Source organism: Danio aesculapii, chromosome 10, assembly GCF_903798145.1.
Source record: "Danio aesculapii chromosome 10, fDanAes4.1, whole genome shotgun sequence".
In the NCBI taxonomy this organism is placed as follows: Eukaryota; Metazoa; Chordata; class Actinopteri; order Cypriniformes; family Danionidae; genus Danio; species Danio aesculapii.
The window spans coordinates 16,611,788-16,617,039 of NC_079444.1; the positions used below are offsets into that span (position 1 = coordinate 16,611,788).

Genomic DNA, 5,252 nt, shown 5'->3' on the forward strand with positions numbered 1-5,252 from the left:
TTCACAAATAGGAATGCATAAGGGTCTGTAAGCCTAATGCAGTGTTTCTAAACCTTGTCTCCTTTATCGGTCACACCCATTACATGTCTTTCAGTCTCCGCTAATAAACTAATGATCTGAATCAGGTGTGTTTGATTAAGGAGACATGGATATTGTGCAGAGTTGGTGGTCCTCCAGGAACGTGGTTGAGAGATCGATTATCCATCAATGTAGAAAAGTGATGTAAAATTATAATTTTCGTAATTTAAAAAATATTTGCGTACTGACCACTGGGAAAACTCCTGATTTATATATATATATATATATATATATATATATATATATATATATATATATATATATATATATATATATATAAATGTAAATATAAAAAGGTGGCAACACCAAAAGCTCCACAAGTATAAAATTTACACTTTAAAAGGCATAGAGGTAAAGTTGGTTTTATATTTGCACATTCGTTCATTTAGAAGTCCCTATATTGTTTACCATGTTACTTTGAATATTCGATCTTAATTCACTGTGAACAATGTTGCACTTTGCTAGTCAGTGGCTGCTAATATGACTTCACAGAATTTGCAAATAATATTTTCCTGAAATTATATTAAGGAGAATATCCGAATATAAAACCAACTTTACCTCTATTTAAAAGGCACTGCGTGTAACGTTTCGAGCACACCAACTCAACACCAGACAAACTGCACCACAATGCATCACTCATAACGTTATCCTCCTAGAACAAGTGATCTCATGATAACTACATTTAACGGCTGTTTGTACTGTATTTGATCAGATTGTAATTTGATAAACAAAATAGGCCAGATGCAAGACTCGTGAAAACACTGGCGTATTTTTTTAAATATCATTAGATTACTTTTATTGATTTCTTAAAATAAGGATTACACTAGTAAATCAGGACTTTATGAATGACAGCTTAAATTTGTTCGATCTCCGTTGACGTTTACCCCTCGTTCGCTCAATCATTCATATTCATCATCACACAATATGTGACATAAACGTTACACAAAGCGCACTTGGTGCACAATAAAGCATTCGCTTACCGTTAATAAATTCCCCTCATAAATATCGATCAGCGTCAAAATGATTAAAAAATCATGAAACACTGACTACATCACCGTTACACAGCTAACATTGCTAAAGCTAGCACACACAGAACGTCATAGTGACGTACTTCGACTACTTCTTCTTCTTCTTTTTTACAGCAGCTGGCATGCATAAGTTGTATTACTGCCACCTGCTGTTTTCAAGTAGTCTTCGTTTCTATTTATTACAATTGCCCTTCTAGCCCGGTCCTCCTTAAATAACTAAATACAAATTATCTTCCTTGACCTTCATAAGTGAGTACACCCTTAAACCCTACATATAAAGAGTCTTTTTTTACAGGAAGCGCCCTCCGAAGCAATGTTTTTTTTTAAATTTTTTTTTTATTAACAACAAATAAGAATTATACAGTACTATACACAAAAATACATGCCAGAGTGTATATATATATATATATATATATATATATATATATATATATATATATATATATATATATATATATATATATATATATATATATATATATATATATATATATATTGTGTGGTCTTCTATAGCCATTTGTGGGTTTGGCGCTTCACCTACCGGACATTAAAGGCACTGCACTATATGTACAATTAAGATTCACTTTCGTTTTCCTTCAGTGCACACAGTCAAGGACAACTCACGCACGCGGTTCTTTCGGTGCCTGATTAAAACGTGGAAACCTGGGAAATATATGTCCGTAAGTCCACAATTTGATTAAACAGCAATTGTATGTTCAAAGGTTGCATGTTAAAGAGTCATTACTGGTTTATTAGATTTATTATTGCTGTATTTGCTCTCCAATCACATGTTCATAATTAGTAAGACAAGTTCATAATGCTGAGTGGCGTAACGTATATGTTAATTTGCTGACATTTGATATAAAATGTGGTTTATTTAATAGATTTCCTTATGTGTGTACAAGATTTGTGTAAAAAGAACCATGTACATTAGTAGTAGGATAATGTCTAGCTGATTGAACTGAACATGTTGGAAATATCACTGTCATGTGAATAAGATTGTATTCTTATTTTTCCTTTTCCCTTTGTTGTAGTTTTACAAAACAGAATAGAAGATATTGTGAGGAACAATACCCAGTAAAGTCACTCAAGTTATCCAACTGCTTTCTGGTGTTCTTTTCTGGAGTACGCTATCTGTTAAACCCTTTGCTCAGGAAAACGCAATTGGTTGGGACAGAATAGTAAAAGGACATTGATACAGCGGGTGAAAACAACGCAATCACACACCCATTGCAGTGTACAGCTTATTAGAAGCTCACAAATTATGGAGTCACACAGTAATGAAGAGGGAAAGACTAAAGTCTTTGAAATAAGATCCGAAGCTTCTATGTCAAAGTCATCTCGGAGATCAAGTAGGTCATCAGCCAGTGTGGCAGCGACCCGAGCGAGAGCTAAAGCCGAAGCAGCAAGAGCTAAAGCATCATATGCAGAAAAAGAGGCAGCCATGATGAAGAAAAAAGCAGAGGTTGAAGCAGATCTATTTGTACTACAATCACAGAAAGACGCAACTGCAGCAGCCGCTGAAGCAGCAATTTATGAGGCAGCAGCTGACATTGAAGAGGGGAATATAGATGAGCTGCTCAGTGATACACGCTCAATTCAATCTCAGCGTACTAGGGAGTACGTTCAGAAGCATGCTACTGAACAGCATGAGCAGCAGTTAATTGATACCCCGATACAACAGCCATCCTCTAGGAGTGCTGAAACACTTCATCAAGAGGCAATGGTAACTTCTCGATCAGAAAATCCATCATATAGGGTGAAGGAGTTGGAAATCAAGCAAGAGAAAATTAATAACCGGAAAGATAAAGTTCACGAATATCCCTCTACCTTTCAAACATCTCCTACTCCCAGCGTTAAAGCTCCCATGTTTAGTTTGCCCTACACATCGGATTTAGCTAATTATATGGTGAGGAAAGAGATGGTGAGTTCTGGTCTCACAAAGTTCGACGATTGTCGAGAAAACTACTGGGCTTGGAAATCTTCCTTTCAAGATGTTACAAAGGACCTTGATTTAACAGCCAGAGAAGAGCTTGACCTTTTTGCAAAATGGCTCGGGCCAGAGTCATCTATACAAGCCAAACGCATCAGATCTGTGCATGCACACTATCCTATAGCAGGCGTTCGCATGCTTTGGCAGCGTTTGGAAGAGTGCTATGGAAGCCCTGAAGTAATTGATAATGCGTTGTTGAGTAAACTGTAAAGGTTCCCTAGGATTGCTAACAGAGACAGTCACAGACTCAGAGAGCTAGGAGATATACTTTTGGAATTAGAATCAGCAAAGTCAAGTGGACATTTACAGGGGTTAGCAATTCTTGACACGGCAAGGGGAGTCAATCCCATCCTTGGAAAACTTCCCTTTAACTTGCAAGAGAGATGGATCACTTATGGAGCGAAGGTAAAACAGGATCTACAAGTGTCTTTCCCACCATTTGGTTTCTTTGTGCAATTTGTTTGTGAAAAAGCTAAGATAAGGAATGACCCTAGTTTTGCTTTACCAATCCATGTTCATCCTATGCAAGAGAAATGTCCACAATTTAACAAAATACCTGTGTCAGTGAGAAAAACTGAAGTGTTAGCCACAGTTTCAAATTCCAAAAACAAGCTATGTTCTGAACAAAAGATGCTGGAACCTAGTATGCAATGTCCAATTCACAACAAGCCGCACCCATTGTCAAAATGCCGCGGATTTAGAGCAAAGTCTCTAGATGAGAGAAAGACATACCTCAAAGGTCTGTCTATCTGTTTCAGATGTTGTGGTTCAACTAAACACATAGCAAACGCATGTGAGTTAGCTGTTAAATGTAGAGAATGTAACAGCGATCGTCATGTCTCTGCAATGCACCCTGGGCCTGCTCCCTGGGTAGGGCAAACTCTAGTTACCGAGCAAGAGCAAGGCGAGGAGTCGGCTACAGACATGTTATCAGATGTTACCTCTAAGTGCACAGAAATCTGCAGTGGAGCTCCCAGACCAAAATCATGTTCGAAAATCTGCTTGGTGGATGTTTATCCATTCGATTGTCCTGATAAAGCAGAGAGAATGTATGTGGTACTCGATGACCAGAGTAATCGGTCCTTAGCGAAGTCTGCCTTTTTCAAGTTGTTTGGAATCAACACAGATCCTTACCCTTATACTCTACGCACATGTGGTGGTACAGCGAAGACAATGGGTAGAAGAGCAGACAACTTCATTGTCAGGTCACTTGATGGAAATACTGAGGTGTCACTTCCAACGCTCTTGGAATGTAATATGTTGCCTGAGGATCGAGATGAAATTCCAACACCTGAAGTAGCGCGAAACTTCTCGCATCTCAAGACAGTGGCCGACAAGCTACCTCCCTTTGATGAAAATGCTCCAATTCTTCTCCTTCTTGGAAGGGACATTTTAAGTGTGCATAAAGTAAGGGAGCAGTACAATGGACCTGGTAACATGCCGTATGCTCAGCGTCTTGACTTAGGCTGGGTTATCGTAGGAGAAATGTGTCTGGGAGGAGTGCATAAGTCAAATTCTGCAAATGTGTACAAGACAAACATTCTGCAAAATGGACGTGCTTCTTTTTTCCCATCCTGCTCCAAAGGAATTCAAGTCAAGGAACAATTTGGTACTCCTGTTCATCAATATCAGTCCTGTCTACCTTGTCATCCAGTTATAAGCTCTTGTACAGACCACCTTGGTATCGGAGTTTTCCAAAGGACACCCAGTGATAATAAGCTCTCATTGTCTGTTGAAGATGAAATCTTTCTTGATGTCATGAACAAGGAAATGCACTTGGATGAATCAAACCACTGGGTAGCTCCCTTGCCATTCAGTTTACCGCACAAGCTATTACCAAATAACCGAGACCAAGCATTAAAGCGTCTTAATATTCTGCAACGTACACTACAAAAAAAACCTGAGATGGGGGAACATTTTGTGGAGTTCATGCAGAACATGTTCATCAACAAGCATGCAGAACTTGCTCCCCCACTCCTGCCTGATGAAGAATGCTGGTATTTACCGATATTTGGTGTGTACCACCCTTTGAAACCTGGGAAGATTAGGGTGGTTTTCGATTCCAGCGCTCAGTGTAATGGCATTTCTTTGAATGACACACTTCTTCGTGGACCAGACCTGAACAACAAGTTACTTGGGGTTTTGATGCGTTT

General features: G+C 38.6%; 1 protein-coding gene across 1 annotated transcript in view; it reads right to left on the reverse strand.

Moving 5' to 3' along the window:
• The window catches only part of apbb1 (amyloid beta (A4) precursor protein-binding, family B, member 1 (Fe65)), a 26,271-nt gene extending 25,100 nt beyond the window's left edge, over window positions 1–1,171 (reverse strand). The window contains exon 1 of the mRNA XM_056466362.1: window positions 1,059–1,171. The gene's annotated coding sequence lies outside the window, so the exon portion shown is untranslated. The remainder of the gene's footprint in view (window positions 1–1,058) is intronic.
• Window positions 1,172–5,252: the final 4,081 nt, after the last annotated feature.